Raw genomic sequence first — 10445 nt, 5'->3', positions numbered from 1 at the left:
TCACTCACTACTATGATGTTTTCTCCTGCTCTGTGTTGTTGTATTGCAAATATTTGTTTTTTTACATGGAGCAAGCCAATAATGCCGCTGATGACGATTACATTGTAGTTAAATTATATTTCAAAATCTTCTGTGCATTTCAGGTGCACTGCTCTCCTTCTCAGTGGCGTTGCTACTATGCTTATTTGTTTTCTATTTTGTGGTCTCATTGGCCTGAGTAACTATTATGTATGAGTGTACTTTACAGAACTGCGTAATGCTAGACACTAGGGGGCAGATTACATTTACAAGCCCCTTGCGCCACGTTTACGTTGCCTTGCGTGACGCAACAGCGGCGTAAACGTGGCGCATCCCTGCGAGTCATTTACAGCATGACGCATCTAGGGAGATGCGTCACGTTATAAAGCCATGTGCTTGCACCACAATGGGTGCGTTCCTAGTACGCAGGGTGGGCGGTCCAGCGGCTGTGCGCCACGCAAAAGTGCCTGCGTGAAATCTACAAGATTTAACGCAGGCACTTCTGCGACGCTGCTACGTCAATTCAATTCCTTATGCCTGCTTGAAGCAGGCGTAAGGACTGACACAGCATGTTAAGTATTGGGTGGCCCTGAGCATTACTGGAGTTGCATTGCGTTGGCGACGTGACTCCAGCGATGCGCCGCTCTTACGTGACGAGATGCGTCACGCAAGTGCCTACCCTTGCGCCAGGGCGCGCCGCATTGTAAATGAGGCGCATCTGCCGTGTCGCAAGGGTAGTTTTGCGTGACGCATTTGATCTGGCGCATCTCTGGAGATGCGCCAGAACGCGTAAGTAAGTATGCCCCTAAGGGGCAGAATTGCAATTACTGTCGCATCCCTGCAAAGTAGCAGGGATGCGCCATTAATTGTGCGGCCCGCTACCACCACCAAACATGGTGCGCCGTATTTGCAATGCGGCGCACCATGGGCCCAAAACGTCACCGAAGCTTTACTGCTGGAGTTGCGTCGCAACGATGGCGCAGCTCCAGCAATGCTCTGGGGTACCCTATCTCCCCAATGCTGGGTCAAGCCGTACATCTGCTTCAAGCAGGTGCAGGGTTTGTGTGACGCATCATTGTCCTAAAGGTGACTGATTGAAATTTTGTAGATTTCCCTCAGCCACTTTTAGGATGTGTTCCAGCGCAGGAATGCCCTCCCTTGCGCCAGAACGCCCCCTGATGGCGCAGGGCTTTATAACGGGATGCATCTCCCAAATGCGTCACGTTGTTATAATATTATACGCCGCACCATGGCGCCTCTTTTGTTTAGCTGCTGCGTCACAAAAGTCACGTAAGAACGGAGCAAAAGAGCTGCAAGGGGCTTAAATCTGCCCCTTCCTTTGTACCCCTGACAATAAGAAAAATAGTGGCGGTGGATTGATAGTTTGACTATTTAAATGACTGGTAATGTAGCAGGCAACTGTTAGTGTTGTCACTGATCTGACTGAAATCACAATGGAGTTTGTCTGTCACTTTGTGTCTTGCCTGCGGACTGCTGCCTGCCAGCCCTAGGTGAACCTTTCAGTACTTTGTTTAGTGAGTTACGTGACTTTCGAAGTCACAGGTCCGCAAATCAATGAAAACTAACCCTAATCAATATAATTTCGCAGAAATATTTTGGTATTGTTGTTTTGAAATGTTTGATTTGGTTGACATTGACAAGCAACAATCATCCATGTTTTCTGTTCTTTCTTTCATGTTGTACGTCAGCTCCCCCCAGGGGCTAGGGGAGGACACAGGAGCAGCAGGCGGCGGATGCTGTTGAACAGGGCCAGGATCGGGCAGGCGAGGGCTCCTTTGCTGGCCCCAGTAAGTTTTCATTTTAGACTAGTACCTATTTTTCCTAGCGTTCCTCATTTGATTTTTTCAAAATCGTCTTTGATCTTTTTGTAGACTGTATCTAAATTCTTATCCTGCCTCTACTATGACTCCCTGTGGTATTACTAGATTATTCTTATTAGTCTGTCTGTGTAGCTAACTAAGATTGCACGGTTGGCGAAACTCCCGTTCTAGTCAGCAATAGCTCTATCAACTTAGTGCAGTCCTCTGGGATTGTCCATAATGTCTTTTGAAGTGTTCTATCTGCTTTGAAAATTCCCAACTATAAAATGTGAATGACCACCAAGAAAGAACAAGATACTACCTTTTGGTTTGGATAGGGGGACAATCCATACCACTACAGTGGCGCGGACAATTCTTCTGCAGAAACAGAACTATGGACAATAAATAGTGCATTGCTTATCAATTATAATAGGCGCTGTTAGAGTTTCCACATACCTCTGTGATAACAGACTTTGAACCCCCAATGTCCTTACTGACTGACTAGACTACATAGTGTGGCACAGTCATTTACCTCCCGAATTCATCGCTGATTGATCCCCAATGATCCAACGTAGCTGAAGAGTACGGAGTCAGAGTCAAGAAGTGTCAGAGGCACCGACTCATGCTTGCAAAAATTGCAAAACCTTTCGCTCAGTCACTCAAGTCTGGACCAAAAAACACAGAGTCTCTCTAAGTTTGAAAGCTTTATTAAAAGTAAACACATTTATTAAAATGAAGTCATAATAAAAAAACGAAACGTTTAACTGAGAATGGAAAAGTGGTTAGTGCTGACGATTAATTGAAGACATTTCTTGTGGTCGAGCCGAGCTCTCACCTTGTTTCAACTTGATCTTGTTGTTAGAAGTCCATCTTCTGTCTGTGTGGAAAAAAATGGTGCGTGTTAAAAAGCCAGCCTTCATCAGTTGTGCCAAAAAGTGCTGCATTACATTGTTTTCACATGTCTTCATTCCTAGACCAAATACTAGTGAGTGGTTTATTCTAACATTCTTAAATGTACTTTGTAGGTGGAACATCTGGTGACGGGGCCAACGCGGAGGTGGTGGTGCTCGACACGGAGGCGGAGGGCAATTCCTCAGGGGAGGATGCGGCGGTTCCAGTGCCGGCTGTGAGAGTTCAGACGGTGGTGGTGGCGGGCAGAGGTAAGCTCTTATATATTAATTACTTATTGAGATTGAAGACGTGGCTGGGAAGGAAAGAATATGAGATGCATGGCTGGGTGAATGATGAAGCAATGATTGGTGGAAGGACACCAGCCTGGGTGGGTGACACTGAAACTGTATGTGTCCATATACCTGGATCATGCTACTATCTGACTCTTAGATAGCATATGTGTATCTAGAGCAGGGGTACTCATAGTACGGCCCGCGGGCCGGTGGCGGCCCGGCAAGCCTTCCTTGGCGGTGTGCAGACCTTGCAGACAATCACTGCTCCCCCGGCCCCCACAGAGCAGAGTGGAGATGCAGGGCCACAAAGAGGTGAAATAGAACAAAGCCTCTGCTCTGTTGGGCCGGACAAGCAGTGATTGTCAGGGTGTAGATGCAGGGGCGCTACAACAAACAAAGCATCAATAATATGTTAATGGTCTTTTAAAGACCTGTTAAGTACTTTGGTGTGGCTGTCTGTGTGTGCGCGTTGAGGAAGCTGTCTAAGCCCGGGCTGAAGGCTGACACAGACAGACACACACACAGTGAGATGACAGAGGGGGAGGGAGAGGGAGGGCCGGAGGGAGAGAGAGATGGAGAGGGAGGGCAGGAGGAGAGCATGAGGGAGAGAGATGTATATAAATGCTGGGTCTGGTGGCTCAGTGGATGAAGGCATCTGCTGCAGGGACCTGTGTGCAACCTCATGGTCACAAGTTTTCGTTTTGCTTTAGCCCCGCCCCCTCTGACTCCGCCCTGACCAGTGCGGCCCTCGGCCACAAACTACACTGTAAATTTAGCCCCTGAGAGAAAGTTTGTGAGTACCCATGATCTAGAGAGAGTAGACGGTCAGTGGATGAACTAAGTGTAACTTTGAAGAGCATGTAACACTGCACCCGCACGTCCGTTCCAGTGTAGGAAAGGCAAGGAAAAGAAGTTTTAATTTTGTCCAAATACTACCATCAATAGTAGCAGTAGTTTGTATTGCAAGCACAGCATAGATCCGGTTATTACGGTGGCCACTCCCTACCTCTCTTAATAAGTTTAGTAGTACTCAGTAATTCATGTGTGGATGTATCACTGGTCACTCAATAAAAAGCAAAGCACCTAAAGTCATCCCATATATAAGCAAAAACATCCCATGTGAAGTGATAGATAATCAGATTTTTTATCTTCTTCAATTTTCCATTTCTAGTACTCATTTGCACTGTAGGGTGAAAGTGAAATTAATTAAGCAGTAGCCCTTGTAACAGAGTATTCTCAGTGCCACCCGTAATAGAAAAGTAAGAGCTTCACCACCTTCATGTACTGGACCGGTACAGTAACGCAAGTCTGTCTCACTCACCATGGTGTGCGTCTGTTTTTCTCGGGTGCAAGTTCACTGCGCTGGCATTATGCCGGCTTGCATAAGATAACGTACCAATTTTCCTAAACAAGAGACAAGAAGAAGAATAAGACTGGTGTACTTTCATAGTCGACTCCAATGGAAGTCCATAGTGCTCGTAGAATTTGTTCCTTAAACTCCCACTAATGTTAGAGCAAGGATGAAGAAGTGGGAGGTTAGATAGATACTGGCCTCAATAGTTATGTAATGCGCTTGCAAGTTGCTAGTTGTACTGCAACACAAATTTCTGCTGAATGATTGAGTTAATCTTAAAGAGCATTGGTTACAGACTATGTCTTTCTTTCTTCATATAGATGCTCCTTCCAAACCAACAAGGAGGAAGGAGCTGGCTAGAGCGGCCCGGCAACGGAGGATCGATGCCACTGTTGCGGAATATCGGCGGCTGGTGGCCCTGGAGGACGAAGAAAGTGTGCAGTCGACCACAACAACAAGGTCGTCTGCATCCGCCTCCGTGCCCCCACGGGCTGCCACCCAGCACAGTGGTCCACACAGACTGAGCCGGGCTGCCAAAGCCAAACGCCACTGCCGAGCAGCAAGGACAACAGCTGCCTCTCACAGCCATTGCACCTGCAAGGCAGTCAAGGCACGCCTGCGCCGCAGTACCCTGATGGTGTCCCGCCTTCAGCAGGAGCTCCACCACTTCACAAACGTGTTGGAGGGGCTCCGCTTAGAGCACGCCTTGCTTCGCGAGGAGCATGATGCCCTGGCCCAAAAAGTAAACAGCATACACCCATAGTGTCCCTTGCCCCTTTTTTAGAGACTTTTGGGGGGTGGGAATTGGGAGTTGGGTTTTTGGGGACTTTTGAAGGACAATCGTTGGGGTTAGGGAGGGTCTTGCGGGAGATTATTTTGTTAGGGATATAAATATACTTTTTCAAACTTTATCTGAGCATACCTGTTTTTTACTGCTTGCCTGGTGGGTGGGGGTTTAGCAGTGACTTTGTTTTCCTGAAAGTTTAGTTCCATTTTCTTCCTTTAAGTGTAAATGCCCAAATGTTTTCAACACTAAGTGCCTCTCACAGAGTAAGTGAAGTGAATTCAAGAGTCCTAGGACTTTAGTAGTACTACTGTCAGTCTCTCGTCTCTCCTAATACTCCATTATACCCCCAAACCACCAAACGCTTATCTTACCTGTAATTTGTGTTTGAAAGTAGGGCTAGACCCAGGGCTGGCTCCACGGGAAACAGCGAATAAGGTTGGCAATCCTGGGCGGATAAAATTTCCTCATAGCGGTGGTACTAGTGGTGTGACACAGTGGCAGTTGCATACCTATGAAAAAAAAGAAAATTAAATCTGGTTTGTCCTCCTGAGCAATTCAACGGTACAATAGAGAATATAGCAGGTGACAGAAGTACACTAGAACAGTGCCACATTGTAGCCTAACAAATGGTAAAGTATAACTACTAATTCGGTTGAAGTTCTTTGACATTAGCCATGGGTCTTTGTCAAGCAGAGTAAGAATATATCCTCGGATTTCTTCACCAGCCTGTTGCTATCACCTTATCCTCCCCAGCAAGTGTGTGGATTTATTGCTGTAATTTAGTCACACATCAATCAAAACCACACAGCCCGGGGGAAGAGGGTTAGGGTTTGAAAAATGGATGGGTACGGGGGTTTTTGGGAAAGGTTTTGGGAGACAAGAAAAAATAGCACAGCATGGACAAACAATTGTGAACATAAACAAATCTTTGGGTACAAACCTATCCTTCAATCTTTGAAAGTGCATGCACTACTGCATGCATGTCAGTGAAAAGTAAGTAGTACTTTCGACAACTGTGGAAGAAAGAATGCGACAGTACAGGGCGTGTGTGGAATTATTGATAACTATATTCAACATAAGGTCTCTGTTGCCAGATACCTGAGAGCCTTGCTGGTCACTATAAATCCATTCACAACACTCAATGGGGTTGGTCTGGAAGGTATAGTAGATAGAAAAGGAGAAATTGCTCTTTTTCTAGGTGTCCCCTCACTCACCAGGGTTGCCCCTTGGTGACATGCTTCATCATTGGGGCCATCCCAGTCCTCTACGGGCTGGGGCGTGCTGCGACTTGCGAATTACGTAGGAGCACTTAGAAATGACTATGTGTGGTGCAGATGTGATAGTGGAGTGGACTAAGTGATGTGTCAAGGGATCAATTTAGAGGCAGAGAGAGATCCAAGAAATGCAGTCACAGTCAGAGAAAAAGACAAAGGATACTGTATCTGTATGTTGTTGTAGTTGTCCTGTTGAATTTGGTAAGTAAGTTGCCTGCAGAAAAAAAATCCTCTTATTAGCGGCACTCCTCCATTGCAGCCGACGCTTCGTCCATCGATGTTGGTCACCACCAGAAGACACCCTGTAAAAAAAGCACAGCATGGACAAACAATTGAACATAAACAAATCTTTGGGTACAAACCTATCCATCAATCTTTGAAAGTGCATGCACTACTGGATGCATGTCAGTGAAAAGTAAGTAGTACTTTCGACAACTGTGGAAGAAAGAATGCGACAGTACAGGGCGTGTGTGGAATTATTGATAACTATATTCAACATAAGGTCTCTGTTGCCAGATACCTGAGAGCCTTGCTGGTCACTATAAATCCATTCACAACACTCAATGGGGTTGGTCTGGAAGGTATAGTAGATAGAAAAGGAGAAATTGCTCTTTTTCTAGGTGTCCCCTCACTCACCAGGGTTGCCCCTTGGTGACATGCTTCATCATTGGGGCCATCCCAGTCCTCTACGGGCTGGGGCGTGCTGCGACTTGCGAATTACATAGGAGCACTTACAAATGACTATGTGTGGTGCAGATGTGATAGTGGAGTGGACTAAGTGATGTGTTAAGGGAACAATTTAGAAGCAGAGAGAGATCCAAGAAATGCAGTCACAGTCAGAGAAAAAGACAAAGGATACTGTATCTGTATGTTGTTGTAGTTGTCCTGTTGAATTTGGTAAGTAAGTTGCCTGCAGAAAAAAAATCCTCTTATTAGCGGCACTCCTCCATTGCAGCTGACGCTTCGTCCATCGATGTTGGTGACCAGAAGACACCCTGTCCACTGCCTGCCTGATGCTGAATTGTGGCTCGCTAATGTGAAGCCTGACTCCATCCTTTTTTCCCCATTGCACAGACTGAAACCCGGCCTGTAATTATTCAACGAAAAACAGGAAGTGATATAATATTACAACACCACTGATAAATAAATATAAGGTATGTAGGCTGTGGACTGCAAAAAGTCACACTTTGATTTTCCTAGTAGACAGTACAATATTTTTGAAAGTGCGTACTCTGTCAGAGTCACCTTCTGAAGGATAAATAAGTATGGACAAATTAATGTAGCGGATCTTTCCCCTCAAGCTAGGTGTCCTGTAAACTGTGTTTTAGAACAAAATTAGATCTTCCCAGCAGTGCTCCCACCCAGACCCTTACTAAAGCCAGTCGCAAAAATGTAGAAGACCCCCAATCAAATCTCAAAAAACTAGGCCTAGCAGAAAACTGGTGACAAAACGTACTTTGAAAGTAAAAGTAGGCCCAAGTACCCCCTTACCCACCGTGGATTGCATTCAAACCACTTGCAAGCAACCAAGCAAAAATATCCATAGCCAGCATCGCTCCAAGACTCGAAACCCCCCCCCACCCAAACACATGCAATAGAAATACTGCTAACCCTAACGAACCCTAAGTTAAGAATAGTGGCAAAGGCTTTCTTTAACTATGCCAAATCCCCCCTTTCCCACCATGGATTTTATTCAAATGACTTGCAACCAAAATTACACATTCTCACGAGTGCTCTAAGACCCCAGAACTTAGTTGCAAAAATCTAGAACACCCCGAAACACATGCAATTCTGCTGCTAGGGCTAACCCTAACGAACCCTAAGTTACAAAAAGTGCCAAAAGGCTTTTCCGCGAGGATTTTGTCCCAACCACTTCTACCCGGTATTAGACCTTCCCAGGAATGCCCCAAGACCCGCCAACCCACCCGCCAAGAAGCATAACACCCCCAAACAGGCCAAAAGCAAAATCTCATACTTGCAATATTTCTCGGCCTTCGGTCCAAACGCGCTGCGTAGCTAGGCCATAAGTCGGGGTTGCCACCACGGATTTCCTGAAAAGCAAATGCAATCAAGATTAGAGTGTCCCAGCAGTGCTCCCAGACCCCGAAACTCACCCACAAACACCAGGAAGCCCCACAAACAGGCCCCCGAAAACGCTACATTGAGCAAAATGTCAGAAATAGCAAAAAAAAAATTGACGTGGATTTTGTCCCAACCACTTTTATCCGGTATTAGAGCTTCCCAGCAATGGCCCCAGAGCCGTCAACCCAGGAGAAAATGAGTAGAAGACCCCCAAACAGCCAAAGAGCAAAAGTACAAAAATGGGGACTTTGTAGGCGTGGGCGGAAAATCCGTTCCGCTCGCGGATTTTGCGGATTTTCGGGAAATCCGCAATCCGCGAGATTTGCGAATTTCCCGCAAAATCCGCAAATCCGCGAGCAGCGGATTTTGCTCGCACTGCTCGCACTGTTAGCGTGAGTTCGCGCCCCGCGAATAAGTGCGAAATTGCAGAAATACGATCTTGGCAAAACTGAAAGTAACTACTTACCAGGTTCAAAAGTTCAGGCACATCATTAGTAGCCATTTCCTGCAGTGCTTCCTGAGGGGCCCCTCCAGAGTTCAGTTGCCAGTTGAAACTATTATGTGACCCTGCTCTGAACCTCAGAATAGTTACACATATGCCACAAAGGTCCTGAATTACAGCTAAGGGAGACAAGCAGGAGCCAGGCTGGAAGTTAAAATCCATTAATCAGCCCCTAATTCATTATTGTCAGTTGGGGCAGGGCAGGTGTTGTAACTAATTTTGCAACAATGAAAGCACTTAGCAAGTGCAAAAGATCACTAATCAGGGCGCACTAAGGAAGCAGGTGCCAGCTAAAAAAATATTCTGTGACACATTAATCAGCCCCAAATTAATTCAGGTCACTTGAGGCAGGGAAGGTGTGCTTTGCTTTGCCGAAAATAATGTACACTGGACAACCAGAGGGTGTAGTGATGAAACAGAGGGTGGCATGGGTGGGCCAGAGGGTGGCATGAGTAGTCAGAGAGTGGCAGTGGTGACAGAGAGTGGCAGTGATGAAGAAGAGTGTCCCAAACAGGCTGGACACGTAGAAACAACAAGTTCGCAAAACTTGCGACCCGACAGGTAAGTTCGCAAATTGCGAAATTGTAAAAACCCTCGCGAACTGGCAGAAACACGGGCGAACACAAAAAAAAAAAAAATCCGCAAATTCGCGGGAATTCGCGGATTTTGCGGATTGCGAATCCGCAAATCCGCAAAATTCGCGGATTGCCAATCCGCAAAATCCGCTCATGCTTAGGACTTTGTCATTTTTTCCCAAATTTCCCAAATCACTCCGCGCGCGCTATGCAGCTAGGCCCTAACTCCGCTCTGCCACCATGGATTTGCTTCAAACCTCTTGCAAAGTAAAGTATATATAGCCAGCAGTGTGCCCAGACCCCAAAACCCACCCAAAAACACCAGGAAGCCCCCCAAACAGGCCCCCGAGAACGCTACATTGAGCAAAATGTCAGAAATAGCAACAAAAAAAATCGGCCTGGATTTTGTCCCAAATACTTCTACCCGGTATTAGACCTTCCCAGGAATGCCCCAAGACTCGCCAACCCACCCGCCAAGAAGCATAACACCCCCAAACAGGCCAAAAGCAAAATCTCATACTTGCAATATTTCTCGGCCTTCGGTCCAAACGTGCTGCGTAGCTAGGCCATAAGTCGGGGTTGCCACCACGGATTTCCTGAAAAGCAAATGCAATCAAGATTAGAGTGTCCCAGCAGTGCTCCCAGACCCCGAAACCCACCCACAAACACCAGGAAGCCCCACAAACAGGCCCCCGAAAACGCTACATTGAGCAAAATGTCAGAAATAGCACAAAAAAAATCGGCCTGGATTTTGTCCCAACCACTTCTACCCGGTATTAGACCTTCCCAGGAATGCCCCAAGACCCGCCAACCCACCCGCCAAGAAGCATAACACCCCCAAACAGGCCA

This window comes from Lissotriton vulgaris, chromosome 4_1, assembly GCF_964263255.1.
Source record: "Lissotriton vulgaris chromosome 4_1, aLisVul1.2, whole genome shotgun sequence".
NCBI lineage: Eukaryota > Metazoa > Chordata > Amphibia > Caudata > Salamandridae > Lissotriton > Lissotriton vulgaris.
This window is presented reverse-complemented; position numbering follows the sequence as displayed.